Source organism: Trichosurus vulpecula, chromosome 3, assembly GCF_011100635.1.
Source record: "Trichosurus vulpecula isolate mTriVul1 chromosome 3, mTriVul1.pri, whole genome shotgun sequence".
NCBI classification, from domain to species: Eukaryota; Metazoa; Chordata; class Mammalia; order Diprotodontia; family Phalangeridae; genus Trichosurus; species Trichosurus vulpecula.
This window is the reverse complement of record NC_050575.1, coordinates 319257108-319276070: the sequence shown is the minus strand read 5'-3', so window position 1 is coordinate 319276070 and position 18963 is coordinate 319257108.

Here is an 18963-nt window from a genome sequence, read left to right as displayed (position 1 = left end):
TGTTCTTTTCTCTTGATTACACAGGCAAGAGGGATTCTTCATTATTTGGTCTCCAAGGCTATCATTTCCCGGACTTTGAAGGCTATGTGCATCCCTCACCTTTGTCTAGGAATACCTCTGGCCCTAGAGGCACCCTCACTGTCACCCATAGTCCAAATTCCTGGTTGGTTTGCCAAAGCAAATCCTTTTGTGATACAATTGTCTTTTTCCTCTACTGCCCTATACTCATGTTGGACACTGTGGACTGGGATCACAAAGCTTAGGCCTCCATGTTATATGAGAAAGTCTCCCAGATCTTTTCTCATCAACGTAGCTGTGTTCATCAGATGAGATACTTAACAGAGGGCCCTACAGAAAATCACAGGGGAAGCACATATTAACAGGTCACAAGTATGGCACCAAGAAGCCCTTAGAGATACAGCTCAACATAAGGGTACCGGTAAGGGGTTGGGAGCCTATGGCCTTGAGGCTACATGTGGCCCTCTAGGTTCTCAAGTGTGGCCCTTTGACTGAATCCAGACTTCACAGAACAAATCCCCTTAATAAAAGCATTTGTTCTGTAAAACTTGGACTCAGTCAAAAGGCCTCACCCAAAAGGCAGAAGGACCCTAACAATCTTTACCTATCTCATAATCTTAACCTGGTCTAGGATTTATAAAAAAACAGGGTCATGCCTCACACCATTGAAGATGGGGATGGGGTGGAATATAAAGGTTTATTTTCCTCTTTCTAAAAAAATCAAACCTATCACCTGGGAACTGACACAACACTACCCCTAGAAAAGTTAAGTATTTAGCAAATGATCACCATTCCTGTATCTCCGGACACAGCTCTGCATGCCTCAGATGGCCCTCCAAATGGCAGGTGTTCATTCATCCAAGGGTCTGAAGCCTGTTGTCAGCATTTAATACTCCGAGGCCCTCACATTCTGTCCCCGGTCCTTTGCCAGCTTGGACCAGTGTGACCAGCACTGACGGGTGGCCAAGCCACGGTTTTCATTTGTAGGGAATAAGCGTGAACTACCCCCTCCTTTCACCAAATCAGAAACCTAAAGCAGGGCCCAAAGGATCTGAGCTCCTGCTCAACAGTTCATGCTTTAATATTTTAAGAAAAGTTTATTATGACAAGTCAATGACAGTGCCTTTAGGAGGTCAATAAATCATAGGCAGATCACATAGCAGAGATGACAGCTATGCAAAGCACCACAGGAAACTTGATAGCATTTAACCAAATAGCAATTCCAGCCACTGGGCACTTCACATCAGAGTGGTAGTGTTGTTGCTTTTTTAATTATAATTACTATTGAACAGGAGAATTATATTAATTAGGTTTCTTTAAAAAAATTTTTTCCTGAAACATGGACAATTTTAATGGGAGGTGTTTTTTATGTTCCTTTTTGGTGGGGGAGGGGGGAGCATTTAGTAAACATTCGTTTGTTGAATTGAATACAAAATAATGTATACATATGTAAAGGAGAAGCAAGAAAAGTGGTAGGTAGTCCAAAAAAGGAGATAGTTGTTACCAGTGTTCCTTATACTGGCACTCGTCATTTTCCATAATTTCCTGATATCAAGGGAGAACAGACAAGGGAATCCAAACCAGATGAAAAATAGAATAAAAAGATTTTAGAGCGCTTTCTGTCTCATCTAGGCCCCTTTTCAAGCATATAGAAAGGGAATAGATGCTATTATTTTTTTAATGAAGTTTTAAGTGGTAGTAGGGTGGAGTGAGGGAGAAATCATCCAGTTATTACTGTCAGAAGGAAAAAAATCCTTTCATACCAGAGATTTCTAAGCATCTGTCAGATGTGGGGGTGATGGATATAAGCAGTGGAAAGTTTTGAAAGGTAACAGGCACTTATGGGATTCCCAAAATGTTTGTCCCTGACTGGTGACAAGTGAAAATGTGCTGCTTCAGGTTTTGTCTGTTCATTGAAGAAAAGGCTTGGTCTAGGCAGGGCAAGGAAGGAGGAGAGAGGAGGGAAGAGAAAGGGGGAAAACGGGTATCTAATTCTGTTTCACTTTTTGTGGCTTTAAACATCCTCCACCTGGACTTTTTCCAACTCCAGGCCCACTATGCTGACTAGCGACTTCTCCAGATGGCAAAGGGTGACCATCACATATGTTTTCTCCACTCACAGGCACACAATTTATCCAGGCCCATTCAGAGAGTATGTCAAGTCACCCAGTGGCCCCTGAGCACCTGATTTTTGAATCTGAAACCAAGAGGAGCTCAAATGACTACTATTCAGAGAAGCTGTTCCAGACAGTAGCTGATATTCTAACCTTTGTTAACAGCTTACTCAGCAGTGCTATAGCACCCAGCGCTAGCCCATGCATAGTATCTATTCCCACTCAACTCTACCTTCAGGCTAGTCCCAAAACATACCCAGGCACTGAGTCACAGACTTCCGTGGCTCCCAGGCTCTAGCTACACTTACACTGAAGCTCCCCAACACTCACCCCAACTCTATGAAAGCTGCCTAGAATGAAATGGCTGAGACCTGCCACTCTCCTTCCACCCTTCTCAGGTAGGCCTCCAAAATCACAAATGGATGTGAAACCAGGTCTCCCCAAGCAGACACCAACCTCTCTCTTAGGATGCATAACAGGAAGAGGCTGAGGACTATGTCCTTTCCCACTTTCCAACTCCACAGAGTATCAGGGCCCTGAGAGGTAAACCTACAACCAAAGCTACCCCTAGAGTACAAATGATAGGAATTTACAGCGTCATAAGATTTGCAAAGCATTTTGCATGTGAGGATTTCATTTGATCCTCGCAATACCCCCACAAGATGGGTACTAGTGGTATTATTATCTCTGTTTGACTGCTGAGGAAAATGAGGCACAGAAAGGTTAAATGTCATGGAAAGAAGGAAGGAAGGAAGGAAGGAAGGAAGGAAGGAAGGGAGGGAGAGAGGGAGGAAGGAAGGGAGTGAGGAAGGGAGGAAGGGAGTGAGGAAGGAAGGAAGGGAGTGAGGAAGGAAGGGAGGAAGGGAGGAAGGAAGGGAGGAAGGAAGGAAGGGAGGGAGGGAGGAAGGAAGGGAGGGAGGAAGGAAGGGAGGGAGGGAGGAAGGAAATGGGAGGAAGGGAGGAAGGAAGGGAGGAAGGAAGGGAGGAAGGGAGGAAGGAAGGGAGGAAGGAAGGAAGGAAGGGAGGAAGGAAGGGAGGAAGGAAGGAAGGAAGGGAGGGAGGGAGTGAGGAAGGGAGAAAGGGAGGGAGGAAGAAAGGGAGGGAGGAAGGGAGGGAGAGAGGAAGGAAGGAAAAAAGGAAGGAAGGGAGTGAGGAAGGGAGGGAGGGGAGGAAGGAAGGAAGGGAGTGAGGAAGGGAGGGAGGGAGGAAGGAAGGAAGGGAGTGAGGAAGGGAGGGAGGAAGGAAGGGAGGAAGGGAGTGAGGAAGGGAGGGAGGAAGGGAGGGAGGGAGGAAGGGAGGAAGGAAGGGAGGAAGGAAGGAAGGGAGTGGGGAAGGGAGGGAGGGAGGGAGGAAGGAAGGGAGGAAGGGAGAAAGGGAGGGAGGAAGGAAGGGAGGAAGGGAGAAAGGGAGGGAGGAAGGGAGAAAGGGAGGGAGGAAGGGAGGAAGGAAGGGAGAAAGGGAGGGAGGAAGAAAGCAAGGAAGGAAGGAAGGAAGGAAGGGAGAAAGGGAGGGAGGAAGGGAGAAAGGGAGGGAGGGAGGGAGGAAGGGAGGAAGGAAGGGAGGGAGGAAGGAAGAAAGGAAGGAAGGGAGTGAGGAAGGGAGGAAGGAAGGAAGGAAGAGGGAGTGAAGGGGAGAGGGAGGGGGGAATGAAAGAAGAAAGGAAGGAAGGGAAAGAAGGAAGGAAGGAAGACAGGGAAGAAAAGAAGAGAGGGAAGCAAAGAAGAAGGAAAGAAAAAAGAAAGAGGGAAGAGAAGGAGGGAGGGAAGGAAAGAAAAGCAGAGAGAGGAGAAAGGAATTTGTATTTGTATTTCCAACACCTAACACAGTTTCTGGTACATGCTTGATAAATGTGTGTTAATTAATTGATAGTTGGCTGAATTTAAAAGAAGGAAGGAATGGAAAGAGGATGAGAAAGTGTAATTTCCTGACTCTCTCACTTCCCTACCTCCCAGAGACTAGTCTTATTTACTCACTAGATGAAAAGGCACATACATTGAAGTAAAGGAATTGTTGGCTTCAAAACACTACCCTAACAAACACTTTACTATTTGAAGGCTGAAGAAATTAAGAGGAAAGGTAGAGGGGAACCAGAATTTATTAATTGCCTACTATGTGCCAGGCATCATGCTATGTTATACAAATATCATCTCATTTTATCCTCATAGAAATCCTACAAGGTAGGTGCTATTATTGTCCCATTTTATAATTGAGGAAACTGAGGCAGACAGAAATTAAGTGAGTTGCCCAGAGTCACACAGCTAATAAGTGTCTGAGGCTGGATTTGAACTCAAGTCTTCCTGACTCCAGAGCTTAATCCACTGCGCCACTTAGTTTCCTAAATTAAATAGAAGTGTATGATATAACATATGACACCAATACAGATGATTTAAAAGGGAAAACTCCAGCCATTAATTTGAGGCAACATATTCTAATAGAAAGAGCACTGGATTAGAAATCAGATGTCATCTCACACATATCAGATTGGCTAAAATGAAAGAAGGGGAAAATGACAAGTATTGAAGGGAATGTGGAAAAAGTGGGACACTGATACATTGTTGGTGGAACTGTGAATTGATCCAACCATTTTGGATCTGGAATTATGCCCAAAGAGTTTATAAAACTGTGTATACCCTTTGACTCAGCAATACCACTATTAGGTCTGTTTCCCAAGGTGATCAGGGAAAAAGGAAAAGAACTTATATGCTCTAAGAGATTTATATTAGCTCTCTTTGGGATGGCAAAGAACCAGAAATTGAGAGGGTACCCACCAATTGGGGAATGGCTGAATAAGCTGTGGTATATGATTGTGATGGAATACTACTGTGCTGTAAGAAACGATGAGCTAGTTGACTTTAGAAAAACATGGAAAGACTTGTATGAAATAGTGAAAAGTGAAATGAGCAGAACCAAGAGAATGCTGTATACGTTAAAATATTGCTCAAAGAACAACTGTGAATAACCAGGTTATTTTGAGTATTATAAATACTTGAATCAACTACAGAGCACCTATGAAGTAAAATGCTACCCACCTCCAGAGAAGGCCTGGTAAACAGAGGTGAGCATAATACGGTTTTACATGTATTTATAAATCTGTGTCAAATACTGGCCGTCTCTAGCACAGAGGGAGGGAGGGAGGGAGACAGTTCAGAATGTAAAATGTAACAGAAATAAATTTTTTTAAAAATCAGTTATTTATATTCAACCTAAGCTTCTTGAGTGCAGGGGCTGTTTTTTTATATTTCTTTGTATCTCCAGCACTTGGCACATGTTGTGATTGTTCCTCAGTCACGTCTGACTCTTTATGAACCCATTTGAGGTTTTGTTGGCAAAGATGCTGGAGTGGTTGACCATTTCCTTCTCCAGCTCATTTTACAGATGAAGAAACTGAGGCCAACAGGGTTAAGCGATTTGCCCAAGGTCACACGGCTATTAAATGTCCAAAGCGAGATTTGAATTCAGGAAGATGAATCTCCCTGACTCCAGGCCTGGCACTCTGTTCACTGTGGCGCCACCTAGGGGTATGTAGTAGGCACTTAAATGCTTGACTCTCAACTGTAGACTGATTTACCCTGTCTTGGTCTCTTCATTTATGAAATAAAGTGTAGTTGTTTTACATGGTCTCCCAGAATAGACTGTCAGCAGAGCGGAGACTGTCTTTTTAATTAGTCAACCAGTATTGGTTATAGAGAAGTGATGAGAAAATGAACATTCTTCCTTTTTTGTAGAGGTGGAAACCTATGGATGTGTCAAACTGTTGATGTGTTGGTTAATTTTGAAAAACTATTTTTCTTTTCTTTTGAAAAATTATTTATTACAAGGGAAGGTAGGCCAGGAAGGTTGGGGTGGGGTAGGGTAGAAGAATATATCTTGAAATCAAGGTTATCTTAGAAAATAAAAGAAAACACATTTTAAAGAGGAATGGCTAAACGAAGCTCTGATCCTATTGGGTGTGCCTAGTTTTCACTTGCAGGGGCTTCCCTTGACTGACTCTATGGTGTTAATAATCAGCTGTTCTATTCTCTCTCTCTGCTGTAATGCCCTCTCACTCTGGGGTATTCATGAAAATTCATTTTCTACATGTAGAGGTATGGATGAGGGAGAGAGTAGAGAGATGGATATGGTACTCACTCTCTATAATACTATTGAAAAGTGAAGTCTACATAAATGGAAGACAAATTCTATACCTTCCAAATGAATTTTCATGAGTACCTCAGGGATTTTACAATCTTGGGCTTGCCCAAGAAATACTGGAGAAGTGAACAAAGGAAGTTTCCTTACCTGAGAGTTCCCTAAACCAATGAAATCATAGGTCACAATTCCAGTTCCTATCATTTAGAATTCATAAGCAAGTAAACAGCACACCATAACTAGGACACCATAAATAGTAAACCAGTCAAGTCTTCACTAAGTAGCTAAAAATCTACTACTCTCCTAACTCCCAGAGGTCCGCTCACTCCCTTGCAGTACAGGAGCTGTGGCAGGGGGTGAGTTTGCTTACTTTCTTACATCTTCATCCTCTACAAACAGACAAAGGGGTGTCTATTTTTTCACAACACATACTTCCAGTAAGGCCAGTTTTTAGATAAAGAGGCAAAAACTCTTGGGAAACTCTGGGCCTGAGATTTACAACACACAGCATGGACTTGGAACATGAGTGGCTCAGGACATAAGGACGTAAGATGTTCTGTTCTCTGGCAGAGCCATCCAATCTCCTCTGACTAAAGCGAGCTCATTGCTCCTGGAGCAGGGTGGATGTACCCAACAACCAGCACCAGCAAAGAGAAGCTGGCCACCAGGCATTATGTCCCCTCTCTGGCATAGCTGCACCATATCACCACCCGTCTCTTCATCTCCAGACCAAAAGCCCCCTAGTGACCAGCACAAAAGTGGGGAGGGGCTGATGCTTATCTATTTACAAGTTGTATCCCTGAGTTGAAAGCAAGCTCTTTGACTGCTGGGTCAGTTTAATTGGCTTGTCTTTGTATACGAAGTGCCTTGTACATAGTAGATGCTTAATAAATCCTCAATCAAATACTGTAATTGACTTGAACTTGGAGTACAATCTATGTCTTTTGATTCTTTGGTCAATGGGAATTTGCTAGATAGAGGAAAAAAAATGTGAACGTTATTTGTTGTTCAGTTGTATCCAATACTTAATGACCCTGTGGACCGTACTGTCCCGCGGGGTTTTCTTGGCAAAGGTACTGGAGTGGTTTGCCATTTCCTTCAGCAGTGGAAATTAAGTGACCGAGGGCCACATAGCTACAAAGCTATAAGGCACATAGCTATAAAATCTGAACTCAGGTCTTCCTGACTTCAGGCCCAATGATACATCCATAGAGCCACCTAGCTGCCTCCTGCCTGTTGTCTGTAATCAGTTATAAAGTCAATAGAGAGCTGATACATGTATCTTTGGTTGGAGATGAGGGTGGACCTATGGGAGATCTCAAGGGAGAGCTGATACATGTATCTTTGGTGGGGGATTAGGGTGTATATTATGAAGGCAAAATTCATGATTTCAAAGAAAATCATATATATGCCTGAATGGTTCAGAACCACAGGATATAAGGAATTCTCTAAGTAGAAGGCGGAAGGATTAAAACTTTTATTCAAGCTCCAAAGTATCAGACCCACAAACCAGTGTCCCCACTTCAATATCCTAGCCAAAAGCTTCCAGGCCCAATAAGTCCGCCTCACAAGAGTAACCTGGAGGTTACAGAAAAACATGATTAAACCAAGAAGATTACCCACTGGCCTCAAGCCCTTGCTCAGCACTCTCCGGTCTGCACATGGGTCAGAGAGGAATGGGGGAAGGGATGGATATGATACTCACTCTCTCTAACATTATCGAAAAGTCAGTCCTACATAAATACAAGGAATCTTCTACATGTGCAAAATGAATTTTCATGACTACTCCAGGGATTTTTAAAATCTTGAGTTTACTCAAAATATGTTGGAGAAGTGAAACTTGTGAGGAGCAAAACACCAGAAAATTTCATTTGGAGCAATAAATTTTCCCATAGTGTTAAAGAGTGACTTCATACAGGATGAATAGGAACCTGGGTTAATTTGGCTATTTTCTCCAATTGCCTCTGAGAACTGGGTTCAGGAGGCAGAGAGAGAGAGAAAAGGACAGAGAGAGGAAGTGAGGGAGAGAAGGAGAAGGGGAGAGGGAGGGGAGAAGGAAGGGAGGAAGGGAAAGAAGGAGGGAGAGGAAGTGGGGGGGGGAGGGAGGGAGAGAGGGGGAGAGAGAGAGAGAGAGAGAGAGAGAGAGAGAGAGAGAGAGAGAGAGAGAGAGAGAGAGAGAAGGAAAACACGGGTGGTCCTGGTCCTGGTTTCTGTGTTGTCATTTGGTATGAAGCACAAGCAGTGACAAATCATCTTAAATTTGAAGTTTAGGAGTTTGAAAAATTACATTAAGAATGACAGTAGGATAAAGCAATAGAATGGGAGAGAGGAAAAAAAATTTAAAGACAAATGATTATTAGCCTCTAGAAAATGTATGGAAATGAGTAGAGGAGTGAGGGGAAACTCTTGTGTGTGGGGGGGGTGTTGTAGGTGGTATGTGTGTGTGTGTGTGTGTGTGTGTGTGTGTGTGTGTGTATGTATGTGTGGGGAGGGGAGGGGGTGGTGTGGGTAGGTGATGGGTGAAGGCCCATGGTGCAGCTTGTTGGTGGTAGAAAGAGCAGTCAGAGAGATAAGGAAGGGACTTGGGCAAAGTACAAAGTATTAATTGAAAACATGGCTTTTGCAGATTATGGGGTGAAATTAAGATAGTGTAAAAATGATAAGTAAAGATGGATAATAAAAAGAAGATAAATTATAAAAGAGGTTAAAATAAATAAGACATTTTTAAATACATAAAGAACAAGAGGTCAGTGAGGGAGATAGCAGGGCCTTGAAGAGATGGCAAAGGAAATTTATGGCCAGGAGAGACAAAAAAAAGTTAAATGAATTCTCCGCCTGAGTGTTCACAGAGGATGGGGGACAGATGCCAGAAACAGACATAAATTTCCAGGATGAGGAAAGAGAAATGCTTAAAGAAATCAAGATCAATAGTAGAACTAGTTATCAAGAGACTGGAATGTCCAAAGCTTAACAAAACTCCATGAACAAAGACCGCAGCCACGCCAGAACCTGAAGGGGAATAGCAAAAGACTTTGGAAGAATCCTTCAAGTAGCAGGAGAGTTAGAATCCGAGAGAAGGCTCTGTCCTTCGGAGGTGACATAATATCAATTTGAAATGAGGCATATGCTATGTATAATGCCAGGGGTGGGAGGGTGGGGGCACTGCGGTGTAATGCAGTGGTTGTATTCATTTGGGTTTCTTAGTGTTCTGTACTTTTTGAGTGTCTATTACTATATACTACAGTGATTTCTAGAGTATTTTTACATCAATAAAGTTCATGCATGCTGAACTGATATCTAACACAAGAATTTGACCCATTGTACTACCATATGGTGGGGCCTAAATTCAGATTAGAGATGTTGCCCAAGTACTATTTCATGGTTGGTATTTTCCTTCTTGAAAAACCAGATGTCAGTAAGAGATGTTCATTCCCAATGAAATGACTAGTATTTCTACACAATCCCAGGGGCCAGCTGTTTGCTCCTCGACCTACAGCAAAGACACCAAGGAACAGGATAAAAGCATCTGGTTTTGATGCTTTTTTAGGCCCTCTAGCCAGGGAAGCCTTCTTTAATGCATTTTGAGTGAAGGAAAATTGCCAAGACAAAAAAGTTGAGAGAAAAAAAAGGGTGATTGTGGGGAGTTATTTCTTTATAGGAGGTGGTGAGATGGAGGATGGAAGAAGGGGTTGGAGCAAGGTAGGGCTGAGAGGGAGGAATACAAAGAATTGGTGTGAGAAAGAGGGAAAGCATGTAGAAAGACAGAGAAAGAGTGAGCTGATCAACGTGGGAAGGAAAAACCCAAGAGAGAAGGAAGGCATCGAGGAAATCAGGAAAGAGAAAGGAGAGAAGAGGCATGAACTGATAGTCCTGCATTTGAGAAAACTTTTTTTAAAAAGCATATGGACCATAAGCATGCAAAGAACATGGGTTGTGGTGCCTGGGGGTGCTGGCCCACTCAGGTTATACTCTATGCCTGCTGGGAGAATGCCATGACAAAACCTACAAAGAGAGGTAAATCAGCAACAACTGAAAGAAAAACGTTAACTTACTCATAATAGAAAAAGATAATAGATGGAAAATAACCAGCAGGTGACAAGGGGAAGGGGGCAGCATCTATACTGAAATAAACCAAGAGATAAAGAGAATGTTAGTAATACAGGAAGACTCCAAATAGCTTAAGTGGGGGAACGTGATGACATTTTATTTTATTTTTATGTGAAAAATAGTTTTTCTTTATTGAATTTTAGTTATATTGTAGTCTATTACATTGGCTTTGTTATTTTTTTTACTTTGATGGAGGAGAAAAAAGGAAATCATTTGGGGTCAAGTCATATGTATAGATCACTTTTCTACTAAATTGATGTCCAAGTTTTGATTTGATTATACCAGAATTTCATTATAGGTGATAATCCTCAGTGATCAAAGAGGCTACATCTATATATTTGGAATCTCAGACCTGGAAGTGACCTCAAACTAAAACCCAGAAAAGAATTTCTTCCACCAACATACTCAACAAGTCCAAGTGGGCTCCCTGAATCCTTGAAACCCATAGATCTGTGAGACTCCACTGGTCTGAGAAGACAGAGAACAGGCAGCAGGAAGTATGAAGAGAAGTTGGAAAAATAATAGTAGGCTTTAAAGAAGGTAAAGAAGCACGCGTAGAGTAAAGATATCATAAAAAATTCAATAGGATGACGGGGGGGGGGGAATAGATAAAATTTGACTGGGGAGGAGAAATATTTTTAAAAAATCAAAGAAAAGGTCCATCCAAGTACGTTACACCAAAGGCCATTTAGTCAAAATCCCCAGAGACAGGTAAAAGAATTATAGGATATTATGTATGCCCCCAAGGAAACAGCAATGAGGCAACACCAAGGACCTAGAGAATAGTTCAGAAAGGCATACGAAGAATTAAGTGAAAACATGACAGAAATAAGGATAGAAATTACAGCTCTTGGGGAAGAACTGTCTAATAAGAGAGGAGAGAATTTAGAATAAACAAGACAGTCTCTAACAGAATAGCTTTTCTAAAAAATAGAACTTCAATTGAAATGTAAAAATGCCAGAACAAAAAGGAAAGTAATTCAACAGAATCAAAAGGCTACAAGATGGAAGGATACCTGAGGTCTAACTTTAAAAGATTACAAAAAAGAAAATCTGAATGCAGTACTTGAGGAGGTCATACCCAGAAACCATGGAAGCAGAAGGCAAAGTATGGATTGAGACAAGCAAAAGAACAACAAAAAGAAACCTGAAACTGAACTTGCCAAAAAATAACATAAACTAAAAATTGAACCGCCAAATACCAAATTTTGTACGCAACATGGAAAGAGCCGTTTTTGGTTCCAGGAAGAAGGAAATAGGCTATCATAGGATTTTCCTTGTTTGTAAGATAGCAAAGGAAACATTAGAGTATAAAATGCTAAAATACAAAAAGATGAGTTGTTACCCACAGTAATGTGCTGCGAAGCTAAACCTAAGCATAAAAGAATAACTGTACCTTCAACAAAAGGGATGAATTTCTGGTAATAATTCAAAAGGACCCAGAGATAAGCAAAATAGTCGACACCCAAATTAAGCAAACACAATCACCTGAAGATATCAACAAAAAATGAAATACTTGTTTTCATGTGGTATACATGGCTATTAGTGTAGGATAGGAGATTTTTTTTAAAAACTCAGACATTGTCAGTAGTTCAATAAACATTTGTTAAACATCTACTTACTTACTATGTATGGGGCACTGCGCTAAGGGCTAAGGTTTACCAAAAAAAAAAAAAAAAAACAAAGGATAGTCCCAGCTCTTAAGTACCTCATAGTCTAGTGGGAGAGACAATATATAAATAGCAATGTGCAAACAAGCTATATACAAAATAAAAGGGAGATAGTCAATAGAAGGAAGGCATTATCTTTGAGGAGGCTCAGAAATAGCTTCTTATGGAAGATGGGATTTTAACTGAGACTTGCAGGAAGCCAGACAAGTTAGAAGGTAGACATAAAGGGAGAGAGCATTTTAAGTATGGATGCTGGCTAGTGAAAATGCTTGAAGTAAGAGGTCAGAGTGCCTTGAGCAAGGAAAAGCAAGGAAGCCAGGGTCACTGACTACATAGGTGGAGTGGTGGGGCTGGGAGGAGAGGGGAATAAAGGGTAAAAAGACTGAAGAAACAGGAAGGGGACAGGTTGTGAAAACTTTTTTTTATCCTAGAGGTGATAGAAAAACTCAGAATTTTTTGAAAGGGGTGACATGGCCAAACCTGTGCTTTAAAAAGATCACTTTGCTAACTGAGTAGAGGATGGACTGGAGTGGGGAAAGATTTGTAGCAAGCAGAACAACCAGAAAGCTGTTGAAATTGTTCAGACGTGAAGTGATGAAGGTCTGAACTAGAGTGGTAGTGGTGGCAGAGGCGAGAAGGGGGGGTTATATATTGAATAAAAGATATGAGAGAATGAGGATGAAAGGATGACACCAAGGTGGTGAACTTCCAGAATAATAGGGAGGAAAGAAAATGAATTCAGTTTTTGACATGTTCAGATTAGGATGTCAAAGTAACATCCAGTTTGAGATGTATAGTAGGCAGTTGGAAATGCAAATCTGGAGGTTAGAAAAGAGGTTAGGGCTAGATAAGTAAATCAGCATGGAAACGATAATTGAATCCATGTGAGCTGATGAGACCAACAAATGAAATAGTGAGAGAGAGTGAGAGAGTGGGAGAGGGAGAGGGTGAGAGAGGGAGGGAAAGAGGGGGAGAGAGAGAGAGACAGACAGAGAGAGAGAGAGACAGAGAGAGAGAGAACAAAAGTAAAGTACTCAATGAAGGTATGATTAGACTTGGTAATGAGAGTGACAAACGGGGGAAAGAAAATCAGATATATATATATATATATATATATATATATATATATATATATATATATATATATTTATATGAACAAAACAAACCACAGAGACTAAGTTCTGCCTTACAAGAGTATGTATACATATATACACATATATAAAAATATTTGACACAAACTTAACAATTATGTCCCTAAATGTAAATGAATTAAATTCCCTAATCCAAAGAAAGAGTAATGAAAGGATGATTTAAAAAAAAAATTCTTGCCATTAAAGAAACTCACTTTAAACATATAAACACATACAGAGTGAAAATGAGGGAATGGAACACAATCTACTATCCTTCACATAACTAAAAAAAACAGAAGTTGTTATCAAAATTTCAAACAAGGCAACAATAAAAGTTGATAATCTAAAGTGATACTGAAACTACTTGATACTTGGCACTTAAATTTATTATAAACAATAAAAATAGCATCATCAAATACATGCACCAAATGTATACTTTCAATATTGTTAGAAAATCTAGGAAAATTGCAAAGAGACAAAGAGTAACATAATGCCAGGAAGAGATAGTAGAATTACTGTCTTAGAGACAGATAAATCTAACAACTAAACAAGAAGGGAAAATATAGAGTTGAATAGATTGGTGGAAAAAGAATTACTGACCTGTAGTAATTGCTGAATGGAAATTTTAAAGAATGTACACATTCCTAAGCATCCTACGATACATTTACAAAAATTGACTTTCTGCATAAAGAAATGTTAGGCAAATATCAAAAGGCAGAAATAATATGTCCCTCCTAGACAAAAATGGAAATAATGAAAATATGAACAAAAAAGGCCTACCTAAATATGGACTAAATAATGACACCTCGATTAGTGAGAATGTAAAAAAAGATGATAGAATAATTACGTTAATGATAATTAGACCAATGAGACAACATTCCATGAAAATGTATATCTTTGAAAACTTTAATGAACTAGAAAAAAGAGGACCAATAAAATGGAGATGTAATTAAAATATTAGAAATTAAGATAACAAACCTAAAACAAGTGCAAAGAAGAAATCTTGAAAACTAGAGTAAAAATAGAGAAACTTAAAAATAAAAAAATAATTGAACCAATTAAATAAAATTGATAGACCGTTGGCTAACTTGATCAAGAAAAAGAGAGAACAAAATTAAATTACCAAAATAAAAAGAAAAAGAATAATTCAGATTAGAAAACAAAGAGAATTATCACAGACTCATATAAATAATTATATGCCAGAAAAATTAAGAATTCAAAGGAAATTATGAATATATGTGTTCGTATGTACATATACATACATATATGCATATACATACACATATGTAATCAAATTAACAAGAATTAGAGATCTTAGGCAGCCCAATCCAGGTAAGAAATTGAGCAATCAATAAATGAATATGCCAGTCGCTGAGAATATGCTGAGAACTGACTGGGTGATAATTGGCAGTCTCTTCACTTCCTCTAGCAGCTAGCTTACCCACTCCCTTATAAATTTTACCTTGGTGGTATCCTTCCTATCTACCACCTCAGGAGGTAAATTGTACTTATTTTTAATGGGGTCAGAGAATTACTTTATGCCTTTGCTATTATTGACTTTGTGGCTCTTGAATGGTATATAAATATAGCGGCGTATTGATGGGGGCTTACTCTCTAGTAAGTGCCTATCCCATATAGTCTAAAATGGGTCTTTTTTTTGGTCCTCTGATTCCCATGCCAATGTTCTTTACAGTAAAGAAAGGGAATTCAGGTTACAATAAGTTTGTGGAAACAAGGTCAGTTCTGACAATGGAATAATACAAGCATGATATCTCCAGGCATTTTTAATGCACTCTTTGTCAGAGTAACCGCAAGGCCTTTAAGCACATTGCAGAATATCAGATTGTTTATAGTCTAGAAACAATAATACTTAATATTTCCTGAATCCATTGAATAGAATAGAATCTAGATAATAGAATAATTTCAATCTATTTTTTCTCATACATAGCTATGCATAATATTATTAAAAGATGGTAGATGTAGCTGACCCCTAGTGAGGTACCATGATTATCTGGGCCCAGAGAGATCTATAATACAAAACCAGCAAGAGACAGTGGGAAAGTGATCCAAGGGTCTCTTAACCCAAGCAGCTAAAATATCTGAGCATGTTTTAGATTCCTTATACTCAACATCAAATACATATTCATATTAAGCAAGTTTTAAAGAAACCCAGTAATCGAACTGGGAAATGACTCTCTTATGAATACAATCCCTGCCACAAATATGGGGATTGAAAACTAAAACTAATTGCATAAAACAAGTTTTCAAACATTCCCTGACTCCACTCTCTCTCATACACACATACACTAAAAAATTTTGAGTTTCAAATTTTCTCCCTCCCTCCCTCATCTTTCCCCCTCCCTGAGATGGTAAGCAATTTGATATATGTTACACATGTGCAATCATGCAAAACATATTTCCATATTAATCATGCTGTGAAAGAAGACATAGATCGAAAGAACAAAAAAACAAGTGAAAAATAGTATGCTTCAATCTGCGTTCAGAGTCCATTGGTTCTTTCTCTTTAGGTGGATAGTATTTTTTAGCATGAGTCCCTTGGAATTGTTGTGGATTATTGTATTGCTGAGAATAGCAGTCATTCAGAGTTGATCAACTATCATATTGCTGTTACTGTTCCTGGTTCTCCTCACTGTACTTTGCATCAGTTTGTATAAGTCTTTACAACTTTTTTTTTCTGAAATCAGCCTGCTCGTTATTTCTTATAGCACAATATAATTTCATTGCAATCACATACCACAAGTAATTCAGTCATTCCCCAATTGATGGGCATTTCCTCAACTTCCAATTCTTTGCCACCACAAAAAGAGCTGCCATTAATATTTTTGTACAAATACACCTTTCACCCTTTTAAAAAATCTCTTTGGGGGTGGGGCTGAGATGGTGGAGTAAATGCAAGGACTTGCTTGAGCTCTCCCCCAAACCCTTCCAAATAGCTGTAAAAATGACTGTAAACAAATTCTAGAGCTATAGAACATACAAAATGACAGAGTGAAACAATCTCTAGCCCAAGACAACCTGGAAGGTCCACAGGAAAGGTCTTTCACACCAGGCTGGGAACAGAGCACAGTCCAGTGTGGGCTGTGCAGGCACAGACAGGGCTGGAGCAGGCCTCAGGGGATTGAATCACTGGTAATTGTGGCAGCTTCCAAACTTCTCAACTCACAAATGCCAAAGACAACATAGAAGGTCAGTGGGAAAACTCTGTAGGACGTGGGTGAGAGAAGAGCAGGTCCGGCCCTAGCCCCAGGGCAGTGGAGGTGGCTGTGGCAGCAGCAGCAGCAGCGGTGGCTTCTTCTGGAGCTCCAGGCCAATAGACAGTAGGGGCATCACACACCTCATCAGAGGGGGATTGCAGGGATCTCTTTGTTGGCACTGAGGCAGAATTATCTTGCTTTACCATACTTGGATCTAGGTTGCAGTCCTGGGTGGTGGCCAGGAGGTGAGGAAGAGCACTGGCATGGTCTGGTGGCTGTGGAGAGAGAATCCTCCTCACAGTTCCAAGGCATAAAGGAGTACTTGAGGTCACTCACAGACAAGAGCATAGGCCAGGAGAGGAGTAAACAGCTTTCCTTTGATCATATCCCCTTAGAAGAGCCAAAAACTTACAGATGCCTAGAAGCATCTCTGAAAACAGCTGTGCAAAACCCCTGAAACTTAAGACAGAGCACTCTCCACTCTGGAAGCAGAGTCCTACCTTGACAAAGACCTCAAAAGTCAAGTAATTGGCTGGAAAAATAAGCAAACAGCATAAAAAACTCAGATTATAGAATCTTGTTTTGGTGACAAAAAAGATCAAAACATACAACCAGAAGAAGACAACAAAGTCAAAGCTCTTACATCAAAAGCCTCCAAGAAAAATATGAAGTGGTTGCAGACCATGGAAGAGCTCAAAAAGGATTTTGAAAATCAAGTAAGAGAAGTAGAGGAAAAATTGGGAAGAGAAATGAGAGTGATGCAAGAAAATTGTGAAAAAAGAGTCAACAGCTTCCTAAAAGAGACTTCCCCCAAAATACCGAAGAAAATAACACCTTAAAAATAGACTAACCCAAATGGCAAAAGAGGTCCAAAAAGCCAATGAGGAGAAGAATGCCTTAAAAAGCAGAATTGGCCACATGGAAAAAGAGGTCCAAAAGCTCACTGTGGAGCAAATGGAAGCTAATGACTTTATGAGAAATCAAGAAATTATAAAACAGAACCAAAAGAATGAAAAAATAGAAAACAATGTAAAATATCTCATTGGAAAAACCACTGACCTGGAAAATTGATCCAGGAGAGATGATTTAAAAATTATTGGACTACTTGAAAGCCATGATCAAAAAAAGAGCAAGGACATCATCTTTCAAGAAATTATCAAAGAAAACTGCCCTGATATTCTAGAATCAGAGGGTAAAATATAAATTGAAAGAATCTACTGATAGCCTCTTGAAAAAGATCCCAAAAGGAAAACTCCTAGGAATATTGTTGCCAAATTCCAGAGTTCCCAGGTCAAGGAAAAAATATTGCAAGCAGCCAAAAAGAAACAATTCAAGTATTGTGGAAACACAATCAGGATAACACAAGATCTAGCAGCTTCTACATTAAGGGACTGAAGGGCTTGGAATATGATATTCTGGAAGTCAGAGGAGCTGGGATTAAAACCAAGAATCACCTACTCAGAAAAACTGCATATAATACTTCAGGGGAAAAAATGGAAATTCAATGACATAGAGGACTTTCAAGAATTCTTGACAAAAACACCATAGCTGAATAGAAAATTTGACTTTCAAATGCAAGAACCAAGAGAAGCATGACAAGGTAAACAGGAAAGAGAAATCATAAGGGACTTATTAAAGTTGAGTTGTTTACATTCCTACATAGAAAGATGATATTTGTAACTCATGAGACCCTTCTCAGTATTAGGGTAGTTGAAGGGAATATTCATATATATAGATAGAGGGCACAGAATAAGTTGAATATGAAGGGATGATATCTAAAAAAATTAAAGGGTGAGAAATTAATATATTGAGAGAGGGAGAAAGGGAGATAAAGAATGGGGTAAATTATCTCACATAAAAGAGGCAAGAAAAAGCTGTTACAATAGAGGGGAAAAGAGGGGAGGTAAAAGGGAATGAGTGAACCTTACTCTCATTGGATCTGGCTTAAGGAGGGAATAACACACACACTAAATTGTGTATCTTACCCTACAGGAAAGTAGGGGGGAAGGGGATAAGAGGGAGGATGACAGAAGGGAGGACAGATTGGGGGAGGAGGTAGTCAGAAGCAAGTACTTTTGAAAAGGGACAGGGTCAAAGGAGAAAATAGAATAAATGGGGAATAGGATAGAATGGAGGGAAATATAGTTGTTCTTTCACAACATGACTATTATGGAAGTGTTTTGCGTAACCATACATGTATAACTGTGTTGGCAATCGAAATGGGCTCTTAGCCCATTTGGCCTTTGTTTCCTTGTGAGTCCTTGGTGACCTCCTTGCCTCAGGGGAGGGCCTAGTTTACATGGGTTTGAGTGGCATATTTGGGGCATCAGAGGCTTTTAAACCACGTGGGTTTAAGTGGCCTCTTTGTGACGATTTTAGTTCACGTAGGTGAGTCGTATGTGTGACTCACCCTTGACCCTGAAAAAGATATAAAACCAGGGGTTGGCTTTCTTTTTTTCAGAGCTCTGACCCACAAGCAGTGGTGGCGTGTGTGACTCTGGGCCAGCCCTTGTTATGAGCTCCCAGGCTGAACTTAGATGTTAGTAACTATGAATTGTATTTGGTCTATCCACCGATGTTT